Source organism: Pelophylax lessonae (genome assembly GCF_965119305.1).
Source record: "Pelophylax lessonae genome assembly, chromosome: 2".
NCBI classification, from domain to species: domain Eukaryota; kingdom Metazoa; phylum Chordata; class Amphibia; order Anura; family Ranidae; genus Pelophylax; species Pelophylax lessonae.
Window position 1 is genome coordinate 165,552,497 of NC_138769.1, and position 19,845 is coordinate 165,572,341.

The following is a 19,845-nucleotide window of genomic DNA, read 5'->3' on the forward strand; positions in this document are numbered from 1 at the left end:
TGTTATGCTGCACAGTGCTCTGCAGTCTGGACAGTGGTCTGAGGAGGCCTGTAATGCTGCACAGTGCTCTGAACAGTGGTCGGTGGAGGCCTGTTGTTATGCTGCACAGTGCTCTGCAGTCTGGACAGTGGTCTGAGGAGGCCTGTAATGCTGCACAGTGCTCTGAACAGTGGTCGGTGGAGGCCCTTTAATGCTGCACAGTGCTCTGGACTATGGTCTGAGAAGGCCTCTAATGCTACACAGTGCTCTGGATGGTGGTGTGAGGAGGCTTGTAATGCTGCACAGTGCTCTAGATGGTGGTCTTAGGAGGCCTGTAATGCTGCACAGTGCTCAGGAAAGTGATCTGAGGAGGCCTGTAATACTGCACAGTGCTCTGGATAGTGATTGTAATGCTACACAGTGCTCTGGACAGTGGTCTGAGAGGCCTGTAATGCTGTACAGTGCTGAGGACAGTGGTCTGAGTAGGCCTATGATGCTTCCATGCTCTGGACGGTGGTCTAAGGAGGGCTGTAATGCTGCACAGTGCTCTGGATGGTGGTATGAGAGGCCTATAATTCTGCACAGTGGTGTGAGAGAGGCTTGTAATGATGCACAGTGCTCTCGATGGTGGTATGGGAGGTCTGTAATGTTGCAGTGTTCTGGATGGTGTTATGGGAGGCCTGTAATGCTGCACAGTGCTTTGGATGGTGATCTGAGTAGGCCTGCAATGCTGCACAGTGCTCTGGATGGTGGTTTGACTAGGCCTGTAATGCTGCACAGTGCTCAGGACAGTGGTCTGAGGCGGCCTGTAATACTGCCTAGTGCCCTGGATGGCAGTATGAGAGGCTGGTAATGCTGCACAGTGCTCTGGATGGTGGTATGAGAGGCCTGTAATGCTGCACAGTGCTCTGGATGGTGGTCTGAGGAGGCCTGTAATGCTGCACAGTGCTCGGCTCAGTGGCTGTAATGCTACACAGTGCTCTGGACAGTGGTCTAAAAGGCCTTTAATGCTGCACAGTGCTCTGGACAGTGGTCTGAGGAGGCCTGTAATGCTGCACAGTGCTCTGGACAGGGCTCTAAGGAGGCCTGTAATGCTGCACAGTGCTCTGGACCCTCGGTATGAGGAGGCCTGTAATGCTGCACAGTGCTCTGGACCGTGGTATGAGGAGGCCTGTAATGCTGCACAGTGCTCTGGATGGTGGGTGTAAGGCTACACAGTGTTTTTAAACAATTTTTTATATACATTTTTTATGTAATTTCATTTGTGGTCAGAATCCATCACCGGAATTTCCCATTCATATTCAACTTTTTATTTTCCCCTTTTTTTATATATACATTTAATTTTATGTGCACATCGGACATTCAGTCTATTTTTGCCATTCGGATTATTTAATCAGTGCAATGATCAAACTAGGCTGACGTTTCTGTTTTTTTCTATTCATTTCATGATGTGGTCGGCCCAGCCCTCTACGGCGAGTGCCTTCCTATCAGGATAGTCCTTTTTTGTTTACATCCTGTATGCCCTGATATCCCTCAATGCCGGGTCTTTTCCTATTTCCGGTTCCGGGCTACATCGGGATTATTTGCTAACCTTTTTTTCCCTCATTACCAATGAAATTCCTGGACCGTGTATGCAACTTCCGCTTCCGGGTTACCTTGACCAAGATGGCGGTAAGGGAACTTCCGGTCATCGATTCAATGAGAATTATGGCTATAAATAGGTGGCGTCAGCACGCCCGCCTGTACCTTTGAGAATATCATCTTTGATGAAACACGTCAGGTCACGGTGTGCTGACGTCACCTTCACGTTACTGTCCACGAGGGACGGGCGAGCGGAGCCATCTGGCCGGCGACTGTTACCTCTCTCCATTTGGCCTATATCTTCTGATGTTTGTAAGTGTCTTTCTTTATTCAAATAAAATCATCCGTGGGTTTTATGCTATGGCGTGTTTCTATATATTCCATGGTTGATCCACATCGGTATCCTGAGTTCCCTGTGAGGAGGTCATATTGGATTAGTTCCTACAACATCCTTTTGCCCCTACAATACCTGGAGTCGGTAAGGGTGTTTAACCATTGGCGGTGCTTCTTCTTTTTGATTTGCATGGTCGGGATACACCAGTCTAACAGTTTATATGCTCTTCACACTCATCTCTGTGGTAAGCTGCTGTCCTACTGGGGGAATCTTTTGGTTTATTTGGTGATTTTTCATTTAAATCTGGTAAGGAGTACCCATTGAACTTCTGTGGTGGTCAAGTTTATTCTTTACACATTTCAATTTTCCTTTCAACACGGGAACGTTGGTGCTCCCACTCACCTTGGGTGTCAATTTTTATCTTTTGTTTTTTGGTTTTACGCTATGGCGTTTTGTTTTTTTGTATCACACATGTCACCATCTCACTGAGGGATCTACGTTGGAACCGGAAGGTCCACCTGGGTCCACCACCTGAGGCTTATTGGAGTCCTATTGATGGGCTTACACACATTTTGTTTCCGGTAAACGGTACCTGCACAAGTTACCTCATTTTGTTTCCAAATTTCTGGACAATATACGGACTTTCTTCACCATAATTTCAATTTATATATTTCATCTATAGCGCAACTTATTTTTACATTACACAGTGCTCTGGATAGTAGTCTGAAAGGCCTTTAATGCTGCACAGTGCTCTGGACGGTGGTCTGCGGAGGCCTGTAATGCTGCACAGTGCTCTGGACAGTGGTCTGCGGAGGCCTGTTATGCAGCACAGTGCTCTGGACAGTGGTCTGAGGAGGCCTGTAATGCTGCACAGTGCTCTGGACAGTGGTCTCCTGTAAAGATTAACAGTGCTCTAGATGGTGGTATGAGAGGCTTGAAATGCTGCACAGTGCTCTGGATGGTGGTCTTAGGAGGCCTGTAGTGCTGCACAGTGCTCTGGGACGGTGATCTGACTCTGAGAGGCCTTTAATGCTGTACTGTGCTGGATGGTGGTCTCAGGTCTGAGGGGAGGCCTGTAATGCACAGTGCTGCTCTGAACAATCGTCTGAGAACTTGGAGTCCTGTAATTCTGGCTGCACAGTCCTGCTAACTGCTGTTAAGCGCAGCACGCTACGGACTAAAAAGGCTTGCTTGATGGTGCGGATGCGGAAACACTCACTGGCTCTACACAGGCGGAGCTCCATGGTAACTGGAAGTTCACAAGGGTAAACATCCTTCCCTCACATTTTAATTTTGTTAACAAAAATGGAAATGGAATGTTTGTCAGTGGACAAAAATGTGGTGCACTTTTCGTTTTAGTCTTCATCACTGTAAAAGGGCCACTAATGAAAATTTTGATGAGAATGTTTTCAATGACAGCAATACAAAATTATTTGATCTCCATTTTGGCAGATTTCTGGACTCCACCTAATCATAAAAGTATAAATATGCAAAGTGAATAATAATTTAACAAGGACCTACCACAACATAACCTTGAACCTTGCATTGTAACTTAAAGCCTAATTCTGGGGATGTAATAAAATTATTAAATATACCCCACTCCCCGCTGATAAAGAAACGAATGCTTTGTTTTTAGGGTCCATCGGTCTTCATCCACACTGCTTCCTGTTTTAAGGCCTCTCTTGCTAGTCTCTGCCATGGTCTTGTTACTGCCCCTCTTGACAATGTCATCATGTACAATGCAGAACCTGCAGTCACATCATTAATGACGGTGATGCTGTTCTTGCGTTGTGCTTAATGACTTAAAAGTGCCTGCCCATTTTCCAATGGCTGTTACAGGACAGCTGGGTAAACTAGGCAATACATTTGTCTTATTCCCTAAGAAAAAAAACAAGCAATGGAAATTTTTTTAGATGGGATGGGGAAAATTTGATGATTTTGTTACAGCCTGGAGTTCAGCTTTAGCTCTGTAAAGCTTTCTAAAACGCTTCCTCTTTACCAACTTCTGTTATGTTACTTACCTAATCAGTTGAGGTTATATTGCTTGAACATTTGAGGTTTAATTTAAGTTCCTTCTCACTACTTTGCTTCTTGGAAAAAAAAAAAACTAAAAAATAAGAACACATGAAGTCCAATATCCATTCAAACCCTTATCCCTTCAAGGGGAATGGTGGTACTGAGGTAATAAATCCCCACTTTGTTCTGTAAGACCGGGTACCTCAACAATTAAATGAACCTATAAAGATATGAGTTCCATGAGTTCCCCCTCATATAAGGGGTACTCCAGAAGAAAAGTTGTAAATGAGGACCTTCAACGGTGTAAAATATGCAAAATGTTATTGAAGTACTGGCAAAAGGTAAAAATTACAAAAAGTGGATGTAAAAATACCACCCTGACACCCAGTGGAAAACACAAGGAATAAATGTTGTCTACACAAGGACATAAAACGAGCCCCATTCACGCTCACTCACATTCCACTCACTTCACTCATAAGCACTGTGGGAAGTTCATGGGCTAAGCTGTAAACTTAAAAAAGAGTCCAAAGATATGGCCCATGTGGCTATTCTAGGGTGAAGTGTGTAGACTCATCACAGAGCAAGGTTAGGTCCAGCCTTTGCTAGATCTAATAAACTGGAGCAAATGTCTTTTAAAGTGCCAAATCATATGGAGCTTGATTCCACTAGTGAACTGAGACTCAGGTACCAATGTGGACGTACCACAGAAATGTAGAAAGTGGCATCTGAATAGTCCATGGCCCAGATATTTCTTAATCAAAATGTTGAGAGGCCCAGTTCATTAAATGTTGGATAGCAAGTCCCTGATGATGGATGATAATTTCAATTAAAAGGACACAATGCAGACACACCACATAGAGGTCACCGTGGGTAATCAGGGACAGCATATGGTAACAGAGGTACATTATTAGGTCCAGGGCACCTTGGGACGACTCACCTGTCTTCCAGTCCCCTTCTTCCTCCTACCTTAGCTATGTCCGCAATCAGTGTGACACTGCTATTCCATTTGTCCTCTGTTAGATAGGCATAAATGTCCCACAAGTAGCGTGGCCGAGTGGTGGTGTTCCAGGAAACTTGGAGCAGTTCTCGGTAAGCGGTGTACTGTTTTGCGGTACGCAAAGTGAGCCAGAACCGGAAGTCCTAGGCTGGAGATTGTGGAATGCAGGTTGAAGCGCAGGGGCCCTTCACGCTGCCTACGTCAACACGTTTCGCATGCGTCACGTACGCTACGTCAGGACGTACCGAGGTTGTTCACTCCCCTCTTATTTATACTGAAGGTTGTATTCACCTTATTTCAATCAGGTAAATTACAATGGCGGTCAGCGTCATCTAGTGCCGAAGGTTAGGACCAGTCACCTCATTTCTAGAGACCCAGAGTAATGGATCTATTTACAATGCATTGTTAATCACATATTTTCTCAGTTTAATCTCAACACATTAGCCCTAACGGGCATTCATCTAGGGATATAGCATTTGTGGGGGAGACATCTCAATAAATTCTTATGTGTAGCCCCCAGCTAAATCATCCTCAGCCTAGAGCTAGAACAGGGGGGAGGAAAAAAGGGGGGGGGGTTTGGAAAAGAGAGAGGGGTATAGATCACCAAGGGAAGAAACTGGGGAGAAGGGGCAACAGAAAACACAAGTGGAAACACACATCAGAGTGCAATAGCCACAGTGAGGCTCGCAGTGTTGACTCCATATTTATATTATTGGTACTCAGAGAAATAGAGACAGGAAACACAGACATAGGCCAAGAGAGGGGAAGAAGAGCAGAGATCTTGAGAGAGGGCATAGCCCTATGGCGTTAAAAATACCTTCAGACTCATCTCCATATTTAGTCCATTAGGTGTAAGGATATTGAGACTAAATATCCATAATTTTTCCTTCCTCCACAGGACTGTATCATAGTCACCTCTCCTAGGAGATAATTGAAGGGCCAGAAAACCTTAAATTTTTAGACCCTTGGAACTTCCTCCATGTACTTCAGCGAAGTGAAGACCTAGGGGAGTTTCTCCGCCCTTGGCGAGGAACTGTATCGGCGCCCCCCCCCGTGGAGAGAGAGTTTGACAGAGAGATACGGGGGGGGTTTACAGAGAGAGGGGGTGACAGAGAGAAGGGATGACAGAGAGAGGGGATGAGAGAGGGGGGGTGACATGGAGTGAGAGGGGGGTGACAGGGAGAGAGAGGGGGGTGACAGGGAGTGAGGGGGGGTGAAAGGGAGTGAGGGGGGGTGACAGGGAGTGAGAGGGAGTGAGGGGGGCGAGGGGGTAACAGGGAGTGGGGGGGTGACAGGGAGTGAGGGGGTTTGGGGGTGGTGGGCTTGAGCACGATATGGCCATATGGTGGGGCCAAATCCCCATTTTTATTTATGGATTGTCTTCATATTTGATAGTCATTTCTTTTGCATGTGTGCGCTATTCTTTTTTAATATGCATGTCGCTTGGTTCATAGCTGCACCAGCTTTAGAAATACATGATCAGGGTTTGCTCCCCCAACTTTTTGCTTGTTAATTAGGGAGTGAGGGGGCGACAGGGAGTAGGGGGGGTGACAGGGAGTGATGGGGGGTGTCAGGGAGTGAGGGGGGGTGACGGGGAGTGAGAGGGGGGTGACAGAGAGTAAGGGGGGGTGACAGGGAGTGAGAGGGGTAACAGGGAGTAGGGGGGTGACAGGGAGTGAGGGGGGTGACAGGGCCCGATACACGGCCCCCGGTCCTTGTACCATCAAGGTGCTCAGTGATGAAGTCTCCATCCTACCTCACCGCATCCCGGCCCGGCTCCCCGCAGACACACACTCTTCCCCCCCCCCCCCGTGAACCTGTCACCGGGCGCGCTCCCCCTCACCTCCAATCAGCAAAGCTGCAGCATCTCGCGCTCATCTCATCAGCCGCGAGCAGTCAGGTGGGCGGGGACAGTCCCCTTCGAGCGAGTACAAACACAGAGCAGGGGGTGGGCCGGATCACATCTAAAGCGCGGAAGGCGAGGTGAAGAAAAGGGGGGGCGCCAGCCGCCGGGGGCACAGGCTGAACGGAGGAGCGGTAATTCACTGCTACAGTGTCAATGTTTTTGCGCCCCCCCCCCCTCAGCCTGCGCCCCTGGGGGGCGCTGTTCTGGCCAACCCCACGGTACGCCCCTTCGGTGTTCCCCAAATCTTACTCTTAGCTGTTTAGTTTTTCCGATATAACGTTTTTTACACAGGCATTCTATAATGTACAGAACCCTAGCACAGTTTATAAATTGTCTCATCTCATAATTCTCTGTACCCCTAGAGTCAGAGAAGATATTGGATCTATTAACATAGCTGCACATGTCGCGATGACGGCAAGCAAACATCCCCTTTAGGGCAGGGAGATCAGTCAACCAGCTTCTATTAGTCTTCCTTTGAAACTCAGAGTGCACCAGTATGACATTCAGATTCTTTGACCGTTTGGCAACCATCAGGGGTTTAGGTCCCACTATTGTCTTTAGTCTCTCTGATCTTGTGAGGATGTGCCAGTGGTCAGTGAATACTCTTTTAACCTCCTCCCACTGTACTCCATACTTGGTGATGATTCTTAGAAGGGTATTTTGCTTAGTGATCTCACTTTGCTTATGAATCAGGAGATCTTGTCTGGTTCTCCTGCCTGCCAAACTCTTGGCCCTCCTTAAGGTCCTGTGGGAATATCCTCTCTCTCTGAACCGCCTATACAGGTTATCTGCTTTACGTCGATAGTCATCTGGGCTGGTACAGTTCCTCTTAATTCTCATGATGTGTCCAACTGGTATGCCCCTAATCAGGGACTTAGGGTGGTGATTATCGGCGTGAAGCCGAGTGTTGGCCGCTGTCTTCTTTCGAAACGTGGCGGTAGTCAAGGTGTCATCCACAATCCTAATGTAGTCAAGTGAATATTATGACTTTCACATCCACTTATTGTAATTTTTACCTTTTGCCAGTACTTCAATAAAATTTTGCATATTTTACACCGTTGAAGGTCCTCATTTACAACTTTTCTTCTGGAGTACCCCTTATATGGGGGGATCTCATGGAACTCATATCTTTATAAATCCAGGCAAAACCTAACTAATGCTAACAGGTGCAGAAAAGGTGAGTGCAGCGATTTTTTTCTTTACAGGGTTAGATTAGTTTTAGAATGTGGCACAGAGCAGGTTTCGCATTAGGTTTTTCCTGGACTTATCCTTGTATATTAGTTAAGCCTTGCAAAGACATGTTTTTATCGATGGTTTGTCTCATGTGAGAGGGGACTCTGATGTAAAGGGGAGAGGGCAGCATCCAAAGTTAAAGAGGTTGTAAACTCGGTAAAATTATTATTATTTTTTTTTACAACCTGAAAGAGAAATACATAATGAGCTAGTATGCATCGCATACTAGCTCATTATGAAATACTTACCTTAGAACGAGCCCCCACTGTGCTGTCCGCTCACCTCTATTACGCTGATCCAGAGGTACCAGGAAGTGTCTTGAAGGCTGCTGAGAGCTGGCACGGCTTAAGTGCCTTTGAATGTAAGTGCGATTCTTACTGTAATCAATAAATGGCCCCTTAGCAATACAGAGAGCATTAGATCTCCTTTTTTATATCTTCCATCACCTGCAACTACATTCCTGAACCTGAGAAATTGGTTGAAAGTGATAGCAGAGAGGATCACCGGGCGACCGTGATTATTATACCTATATGCCTGATTAGACTCATTTGAGTCTCTGCTTGAGGTGAGCTGCTAATCTCACTATCTGTCACTGGAGCACTTGGGAGTGAAGCATGCAGCACTTTATGCACAGATGAAGATTGATTGATTTATTGTGTCACTGAGATTGCACTGTGTATTGGGACTGTTTCTCACAGTTTTTCACATTTATTATCAAGTCACTTTTTTCATATTGCTTGTTTGGGACATTCAACATCACGTTTGATTTGATTTATATTGAGTTATGAGCAATATATTTATTTTTTGTCACATCACCATACCTGCCAACTGTCCCGTTTTTCCCGGGACAATCCCGGCAAATAGGAGCCTGTCCCGGGTATTTTACAGTGTCCCTGTTAATCAGGGACAATGTAAATCACAAAAAAAAAAAATTTTTGAAGTAGAAGGGTGGGACTAAATACATAGAGCATCCCATAGCTACCAAATGGGGCAGGGACACAATTATTTAAAGTCTAACAAACAACAATGCATGTGTAACATGATCAGCATTGTGCTGCATATACAGTGGGTACGGAAAGTATTCAGACCCCCTTACATTTTTCACTCTTTGTTATATTGCAGCCATTTGCTAAAATCATTTAGGTTCATTCTTCTTCCTCATGAATGTACACATAGCACCCCATACTGACAGAAAAACACAGAATCGTTGACATTGTTGCAGATTTATTAAAAAAGAAAAACTGAAATATCACATGGTCCTAAGTATTCAGACCCTTTGCTGTGACACTCATATATTTAACTCAGGTGCTTTCCATTTCTTCTGATCATCCTTGAGATGGTTCTACACCTTCATTTGAGTCCAGCTGTGTTTGATTATACTGATTGGACTTGATTAGGAAAGCCACACACCTGTCTATATAAGACCTTCCAGATAACAATGCATGTCAGAGCAAATGAGAATCATGAGGTCAAAGGAACTGCCTGAAGAGCTCAGAGACAGAATTGTGCCAAGGCACAGATCTGGCCAAGGTTACAAAAAGATTTCTGCTGCACTTAAGGTTCCTAAGAGCACAGTGGCCTCCATAATCCTCAAATGGAAGACGTTTGGGACGACCAGAACCCTTCCTAGAGCTGGCCGTAAACTGAGCTATCGGGGGAGAAGAGCCTTGGTGAGAGAGGTAAAGAAGAACCCAAAGTTCACTGTGGCTGAGCTCCAGAGATGCAGTCAGGAGATGGGAGAAAGTTGTAGAAAGTCAACCATCACTGCAGCCCTCCACCAGTCGGGGCTTTATGGCAGAGTGGCCCGACGGAAGCCTCTCCTCAGTGTAAGACACATGAAAGCCCGCATGGAGTTTGCTAAAAAACACCTGAAGGACTCCAAGATGGTGAAAAATAAGATTCTCTGGTCTGATGAGACCAAAATAGAACTTTTTGGCCTTAGTTCTAAGCGGTATGTGTGGAGAAAACCAGGCACTGCTCATCACCTGTCCAATACAGTCCCAACACTGAAGCATGGTGGTGGCAGCATCATGCTGTGGGGGTGTTTTTCAGCTGCAGGGACAGGACGACTGGTTGCAATCAAGGGAAAGATGAATGCGGCCAAGTACAGGGATATCCTGGACAAAAACCTTCTCCAGAGTGCTCTGGACCTCAGACTGGGCCGAAGATTTACCTTCCAACAAGACAATGACCCTAAGCACACAGCTAAAATAATGAAGGAGTGGCTTCACAACAACTCCGTGACTGTTCTTGAATGGCCCAGCCAGAGCCCTGACTTAAACCCAATTGAGCATCTCTGGAGAGACCTAAAAATGGCTGTCCACCAACGTTTACCATCCAACCTGACAGAACTGGAGAGGATCTGCAAGGAGGAATGGCAGAGGATCCCCAAATCCAGGTGTGAAAGACTTGTTGCATCTTTCCCAAAAAGACTCCTGGCTGTATTAGATCAAAAGGGGGCTTCTACTAAATACTGAGCAAAGGGTCTGAATACTTAGGACCATGTGATATTTCAGTTTTTCTTTTTTAATAAATCTGCAACAATGTCAACAATTCTGTGTTTTTCTGTCAGTATGGGGTGCTATGTGTACATTCATGAGGAAGAAGAATGAACCTAAATGATTTTAGCAAATGGCTTCAATATAACAAAGAGTGAAAAATTTAAGGGGGTCTGAATACTTTCCGTACCCACTGTAAATGGAGATGCAGCATTTTTACGCAACGCATATCTATGGTGTGAATAGGGCACTATTGGTTTTCACTTTGGGTGAATAGGGCACATAGAAAACAATTTTCTATGTGCCCTTGTGTTAATCAATGCAGATAAATGCAAGCCAATGCACCTAGGCATGGCATGGTGCTTAAAACGTGATCTGAGTGCAAGGGTCAGTGTAGGTAATTTAAAGAATGCAGACGTCGGCCATATGTATTGTTCAGAGTGTAGGTGATAGGGGTGACTAAAGCTGGCCATTGATGAGTCCGTTTTTTCATTCAACCAACGTCTTGAACAAAAAACTGACCAAATTCCCCTATCCACACATTTGAGGTGGATGGAGTAATCCTACTCTCCACTGTAAGAATATACTGATCAGCGCTGATCAGGCAGAAATTTTTCAGCAGGGTGGTTAAGCAGAAGTGAATCAGTAGATTGATTAGCCCCTGCCAATTTTCAATCCATGTATGGCCAGCTTAACACACAGAGTGCAGGGGTCAGGAGTATGTAGGTAGACAGAGGCAATGGGTAATAGGGAAACATGCGTGGCAAGCTAAGTGGGACCCATATTAGGACCCTTCCTACTAGATTTGAATTAGAGGGCTATGTACAGGGGCTGGAAATGATCTCTGAGTCAAAATTCTAGTCTCATTACACAAACATTTCATGGCTACATGCCAAAACCAACAGCCTAGCAACTACCTGTACCAGCTTTTGGGCTTCTTTCTCACAGCCAGTTTAAGAAATTGGACATTCAAGAATCCCTTGTCCACCCCTGTTTCTTTTACACAATGATCTTGAAAATCAGAATAACATTACAATCAGAGGGGTCCTAGAGGCGACAGGGGCTGCTGATCTGTTTCTTACAGTGAGAGATACTTTCATCAAACTCCTTGCTGACCCAGACTGTATAGACATGGAAATTAACAGGATACATAGAACAATCCGCCTTAGGAGCCCTGAATCCCTTAAGGCCCTGCAACGTCATTTATTGAGAAAATTCCCACAGTGTTAAGGACACCAATGTGCAGAAAGCTCAAACCTCAGGACCAATCAAATCTAATGGAGCCACAGTGCAGTTTCTTCTAGAAACATACATTAAATTAGAGATGTGTAGTCAAAAACCACCTTTCATTATTACAGAAATATAACCTTCTACAGTATAAAGATATATAGATGGGGTTTTGCATTCCATTTCAAGTCTGGAAGGCTATCCCTGACTTGCTGCAACAATTGGGTCGCTCCTAAATTTCCCTGCATTCTATTCCCCACTGGGAAATGCCAGATGGCTACTTTAGTCTTCCCACCTGATACCACTTTAGCCACACTGATCAGAGTGGGGGTCTTGCTTCACTACTCCTCTACCTGCGTGTTACTGATTTTGCACTATAAGTGATTGACAACGCATAGTCTACAGGTTCAACCTCCCAAGGTATGTGGCCATAAATTATATCATTGCCTCTTATCTCTCAACCTCAGGGGACTGTTGTGAACCATCTTCCAACTGTCTCAGCCCTTGAACTCAGTTCTTATGTCCAATTTAAAGTGATTGTAAAGGTTTGTTTTATTTATTTTTTATAACAAACATGTTATACTTACCTGTAAAAAGGTGTATACTAAAAGTGTTAGAGCATATAGCTCCCACTATGCCGACACACTAGCAGCGCTAAAAAAGTCCACAACTTATATGAACTGCAAAGCGAGCCACCACGAAGAGGAACGGCTACAGGACGCAGGTTTTCCTTCTTTTGTTCTACGCTGATATGTATATACGTCTGTAAGTGCAATGTTTGAGGGATTTTTATGTGTGGGGAAATAAAGTTCGTTATACAGGATTACGCTATGTGACCTCATTACTTTACATGCATTACGGGTGCTATGCTGAGGAGATCATCTGGTAGACACCTAGCTTGTCCTGACCCTGGTCAACTATCCTGCTTTTGGAGGAGGTTGGGAGGTTGAATGTTCCATTTGATTTGGCGCTTTTACAGTTTGTATCTGGTGAGTTCCCAATCTTAAGGGTGCACACGGTGGTGAGGTGGAGGCCTCCTGTACACTCGGTTGGTGACGAGTTCTTGAGGATTCACAGTCTTGGGATTTACATCCTTTTGGATAACACTGGGACTTTATTCATGAACTTTATGGTTTCTCCTGCACATATATTTTATGTATTTATTTATTGATTTGCAGTTCATATAAGTTGTGGACTTTTTTAGCGCTGCTAGTGTGTCGGCATAGTGGGAGCTATATGCTCTAACACTTTTTTACATATTGTTTTATCCTATAGCAGCTGCTTAGTTTTAGTTAGGTTCTAGGTTGAGCGCTGGGTGAGCAAGTTTGTATATGGTCCATTGGCTTTCCTTTTTCTTGCTCCCATTTGTTGATGTTATACTTACCTGCTCTGTGCAAGGGTTTTGCACAGAGCAGCCCTGATCCTCCTCTTCTGGGGTGTTCCGGCGTCGCTTCTGGCTCCTCCTCTTCATCGGGTGCCCCCCTGGAGAGCAGCTTTTCATTGGGGAACCCGTGCGGGTGCGTTCCTGAGTCCTGCTGCTGCGTCTATTGACAGACAGAAGGACCCCTGCTCTCGTGTCACTGGATTTGATTGACAGCAGCAGGCGCAAATGGCTCCTACTGCTATGAATCTATCCAATGAGGACCCAAGACAGCGGCTGGAGCTGCAGGGCACGTGCTCGTCGTTGGAACATTTAGGTTCAGGTAAGAATAATGGGGGTCTGGGGGGCAGCTGCAACCAAGAAGGTTTTTCACCTTAATGCATGAGTTGAAAAACCTTGAGACTTTACAACTCCTTTAACCACTTACCACAAAGTGACGTAGGGCTACGTCGACAAACTTTGCGGTGTTATACCGGGGTGATGCCTCTAGCGGCTTTCCGTCGGTAATGACCAATGCAGCTCGGGAGCCGCTCGATCGTTACCCGGGTGAGTGGGAGGGGACGTCTCCCCCCTCCCGCCGCCTTCCGTGACTTTGCCCGGGCCTCCCGTCCCACCGGGAGACCCGAGCACCCAGCCGGCTAGTCCGCTGGCTGGATGGAGTCCTGATCTAAGCCGGAAGCAACCTCAGTTTTTGCGGACGACACAAAAATAGGTAGGGCAATAACTTTACATCAGGATATAGAAATCTTACAGAATGACCTGAACAAAATAATGCTATTACTCAAGGTGGTTTCAAAGCACTAATTTAGCTCGGAAAACCAAAGGGGCCTCAATCGCTATCCATTAATCATTATCAGTCTCTCTCTTATATCTTATACCAGAAGATAGACCCATTAGGAAGTATTTATTTTTAAAAACATTCTTTGGGGTAAATTCTTTACTATCATTAACATTACACCCCAACTCTACATCCGGCCATGGTTACTATCTAGTTTGGCTCCAGAGCAATTTTTTTTATTTGTCGCATACATGTAAAAATCTTAATTTTTGGCATTAAAATTTCTTAAAGCCCCAAAACATATAATTTCTGAAAACAGAGGCCCTGTAGAATAACAAGGGTATAGATGAAAATGTTTGTTTTGCATGATATTTGTGCAACTGTTTAATAAACACAAATTTTCCGTAAAAAATAACATTTATTTTAGTGCAAAACCACACCATATAATACCCATTTTGTGTTAAAATATAAAAGATGGAGTTGCATTGAGTAAATGGATTCCAAACATTCCATGACTTAAAACCTGCGATATCGCCAAAAACTATGGTGCCCACAAATCACTATATGTGACGCTTTAAAAGCCTTTAGAGCTCATACATTTAGAGTAACTTATGAGGTCTTATGCTAAAATTATTGTTCTCACTCTGACATTCACAGGGATATGTCACACACACATGGCGAATGCAAGCACGCAACGTGTGACAGATACTGGCGCCAAATGGGCTATTTAAACCCAGCCTTGGCTCAGCTCCAGTGCTGCTTTGTCTTTAGCCTTTGTCGACCTGTATCTGCAATCTGTATCCTGTTTACCAGTTCCAGACCCGGCTTGTCCTGACCATCCTCTGCTCTCCGCCTGCACCGACCCCGGCTTGTCCTTTGACCTCCGCTCCACTCTGTTCCTTCTGGCTACTGCATTACCGTTTGGCTTCTGACCCGGCTTGTCTCACTACACTCCTGTCTTCTCCAGATCCGATCACCTGCCCAGGGAAGGTTCTGTCAGCCAACCCTGCTATCCTGACTCCTGCCTCCAGCACCTGCTGCCTGTACACCTGCTTATGCACTGGATCTACCTGGCTATCCCTGTCCATGGACACCGGCCTGCTACCAGCTTCCCCCAGGCATTCGTGCTACTCTATACTCCGGCTCCTCCTGTCTGCACTATCAGGGGCCCTGGGTCAGAGGCATAAGAGAGGCCTTCCTCACCGTTTCAGGCTCACCTTCATGTACGCAATACCCGTCATCTCCTTGAGTGAAGACCTGTCTGTTCCATTTATGCATTGATCTGGCCTGACCACACCCTGGTTAACCTTACCCTCACAGTCCCCAATACCCTTCTTGAGAAATTGGCATTTAAATTATTCCCGGCTTTCTAACTTGTTATGCTCTAAACTCAACCCTATGTGGGGTCCTTACACAACATGAATCCAGGATTAAAATGGAACAGTCGACTAATATAACCTTAACATAATGGAAACTACAAGATTTACAGACTAGTCCTATGCGTTTCCATGCCCCATCTATCCTGGCCAATATCTAAACCAGAAGATCTAAATTGCTTGATCTCTACTCCATGTCCTCATGCAAATTGCACATAAATTTGCACAGCATAGATACAAGTTTGGGGATAAATGTGGCAGATTCTTTGCACATGCTTTACAGGACTAAACAACTTTAACATTCAGTCCACTTCACCGGGTCTAATTATCCTTCAGCCATTCTTAAATCTTTTGGTGCCTATTACTGAGCCCCATACAACTGTTTCAACCTTATATAAATCAATAGAAAAGCTAGAACAGATAATTGATTACATTGCGGAGACCCCTCTTCCTATTATTGATAATAATACCAGATCTTCACTGATGTTCCTTTTAGTGTCTGAGGGGCCCACTGCAAGGGTGGATTTTTTAAACAGTTTCTGGAGTTTAGTTTTAAAGCATGTCATACACGTTTCACCCCATTTAAAGTCCTCCTCAGGAACTCCATTCCAAAAGTTCCTCCACCCATCATTCCTACAGCCATTATCCTTGTAAACCGTCATCTCCTTGAGTGGAATCCTGTCTGTTCCATTAATGCAATGATCAGGTCTGACCACTCCCTGGTTAACCTTACCCTCACAGTCCCCAATACCTTTCTTGAGAAATTGGCATTTAAATTATTCCCTGCTTTCTAACTTGTTATGCCCTGAACTCAGCCCTGTGTGGGGTCCTTGGACACAACATGGATCTAGGATTAAAATGAAAGGGCCGATTAATATAACCTTAACATAATGGAAACTACAAGATTTACAGACTAGGGACAAGTGTCCCCCCTGCCCCATCTACCCTAGCCAATATCTAAACCAAAGATCTAAATTGATTGATCTCTACTCCATGTCAGCATGCAAATTGCAGATACATTTGCATAACATAGATTCAAGTTTGGTGATAAATATGGCAGATCTCTTGCACGTGCTTTAAAGGACTAAACCATCTTAACATTCAGTCCACTGCACAGGGTCTAATTTACTACCCTTCAGCTATTCCTAAATCTTTTGGTGTCTATTACTGAGCCCCATACAACTGAGCCCCATACAACTAGATAAATCAATAGAGGAGCTAGAGCAGATAATTGATTACATTGCGGAGACCTCCCTTCCTATTATCAGTAATAATACCAGATCTTTGCTCATGTACCTTTTATGGAGGAAGAGCTTCTAGTTACAATACGTTCTATCTACATCTGCTGGTAAAAGTTCTGGATGGATTCACACCTACATTCTTGTTCAATGTTTTTCATTTTGAAGCAAGAGAAAAGTTGACCCCACACAATGCAGTACATGAAATGTTTGGTCACAAAACAGCCATTGATATTGACATCTAAACATATAAGGCACGTGTGAACAAGTGCATATTATAATAAAAACTCAGCTGGTGTGTGTTGCATATGAACTGTCAATGAAAGTGAAAAATTCTAATGGAATTAGACAGAATGCTGTAGATTCAGGAAGTGAAAGAGTAATTGGTATGAGGATGTGAGCAGAGAAAAAAGATGATGGGGAGAAGAAAATGGACAGTCAGTCAGATGGGGCTTCAACACACCCAAATTTTATCTCTAAAGACATGCTAGTGCCCTTTTTAACCAGAGTATTTAAACGCAAATTCCTAGGATAGCTATTGAACAATATCATAATTCCTATTGATTTACAAGCCGTATCCTGGGACGTGCCACAAAAAAGTCAGAGGCACTGTCACGGTATGAGAGGTACTCAACCATCCAACTCTGTGTATGGGGCATCTCAAAGAACAGGGATTTCTGTACATCAGTGGTCCTCAACTCCGGTCCTCAGGACTCACTAACAGGCCAGATTTTAAGTATTACCTTGGGGAGATGCAGATTTGAATACTGAAATCACTGAGCAGCAAATTATATCACCTGGGATGTCTTTCAGTTATCTTGCAAACCTGGCCTGTTAGTGGGCCCCGAGGACCAGGGTTGAGGACCATTGCTGTACATGACTTGGATGTTCAAAGCGAACACAATTTCACTTTACTTCTGCATAGTACCTTCTTTGACATACTGCAGCGTGAGAAGGCAGTGCTGGTCATCACTGCTGAGATTTTTACATTTCAATGGCCATATACAGCAGAAAAGCAATTGGCATAAATTACATCATTTTATATAAGTGTTCGTTTAAAAGCTTTTTATAACATTCATAAATATGTAAAGGTTTAAAACCTTTTTTACATGAAAAATGACTTGAAATGGAAATGGTGTAGTTGGTTGGGGGGCATATTATCCAACATTTACTTGACTTCCTGTACAGTAATCCTACAGAAAAAAACTGTCATTTTGTGGTGAGAAATAGGTTCCTCAGCGGTATTACATAAACACCATAGATAACGTTTTCTGTACTGGTGTTCTTCTTTCTCCTTGATAGTTGAGTGTTAAAAGAACTGTTTTAAAAAATGCATGCAGCTTTCAGTAATCTGGTTTGGCTATTTGTAACCTGGTTTGGCATCCATAGGTCAGGGCACGAGCAAAAGGCTTGAGGAGCGGCACTGCATGTACAATATGTATACTTTTCAAAAATATTTATCCCCCTCCTTTGTGACCACGGGACAAATATAGAAATGCGCTGGCAGGAGCCTTGTGCAGCAAGATGCCAGGCTGCAGTCAGAGCCTGCAGGATAGTAGGATGCCAGGCTACAGTCAGAAGTAGCAAAATCCCAGGCTACAGTCAGAGCCAGCAGGATGCCAGGCTGCAGTCAAAGCCAGCAAGATAGCAGTATGCCAGGACACAACCAGAGCCAACAAGTGAACAGGATTCAGTCAAAAATGGTTTACTGTTGTTGCAATGTAACTAGCTTGTAAGCCGGCTGAAGCAGTCAGTGGATGCTGTCCAGGCTGGGAGGGCTGGGGTTAATACTTTGCCCGGTCTTTTAGCTTTGTAAGCGGGTTCCTGTCTGGGCAGCCTGTAAAATTTAGCCCATTTTTTAGGTGCCCCTAAATGCCCATTACGGGCAGCAACGCCCGTAAAAAAGGTGGCTGCGGACCGACGTGCAACTGCACATGCATCATTCCGAAGCCTGTTGGGCTCGGAAAAGCTCATACAAGCTCGTCGATTTTCGGCTGAGCGCATGTGCAGTGATGTACTAGCGCCGGTTGGAGCCGTTTTTGAATAGAAGACGGTGACAGTGGTGCCGCGGCTACAGAGAAGAGGAGGACACTCATGTGAGAAGAGGAAAGACGAGGACGACAGTGCTGTCGGGGCTGAAGGCAGGGGGCAGGGAAGGACGGTGCTGTGAGGCCTAAAGGCAGGGGGCAGAGAAGGACAGTGCTGTGAGGGCTGAAGGCAGGGGGCAGAGAAGGACAGTGCTGTGGGGGCTGAATGGGGCAGAGAAGGACAGTGCTGTGGGGGCTGAAGGGGGCAGAGAAGGACAGTGCTGTGGCGGCTGAAAGGGGCAGAGAAGGACAGTGCTGTGGGGGCTGAAGGGGGCAGACGAGGACAGTGTTATGGGGGCTGAAGGGGGCAGAGGAGGACAGTGCTATGGGGCTGAAGGGGGAGGTGAAGGACAGTGCTGTAGGGGGGTATATGAAGGTGGGCAGAGGAGGACTCTGCTGTGGGAGGGTGATGTAAAGGGTAAAGGGTGAAGAGGGCCAGATTAGAACACTACTGTTGGGGGGGTGGGGGTGTCTGCAGCCTCTGACCACCTCCTGTACCATGTCTGTAGCCTCTGACCACCTCCCGTACCATGTCCACAGCCTCTGACCACCTCCTGTACCATGTCCGCAGCCTCTGACCACCTCCTGTGCCATGTCCGCAGCCTCTGACCACCTCCTGTGCCATATCTTCCGCCTCTGACCACCTCCTGTGCCATATCTGCCGCCTCTGACCACCTCCTGTACCATGTCTGTAGCCTCTGACCACCTCCTGTACCATGTCTGCCCTCTCTGAACATCTCTTGTGCCATGCCCGCAGCCTGTGACCCCCACCGGTACCATGTCTGTAGCCTCTGACCATCTCCTGTATCATGTCCGCAGCCTCTGACCACCTCCCGTATTATGTCTGGAGAGGTGTCAAGAGTGGGAGTCCTGCCAGGATGGGGGTCACGGCAGGAGTCAGATGTGTGTCGACTATGGAGAAGAGACTATGGGATAAAACCAGAGCCGCAAGCTGGAGCCGTCTGACTGAGCCTGCACGGTGCACCTAAGAGGAGGTCAGTGACAGCGCTGCCAAGCCAGTCTGGGGGGGTCAATAATGTAAGGGCTGAGTGAATACAATAATGTAAGGGGGCACTGATATAAAGGTTTCCCCTTATAGCAGGGAATCCCCCCCCCCCCCACTCTAGTGTAATTACTCTGCGTAAGGTGGTCTCTGGTCATCAGAGTCCACCCTCCCCCCCATTGTTTCTGACATTCCCCTCTACATCAGAGTC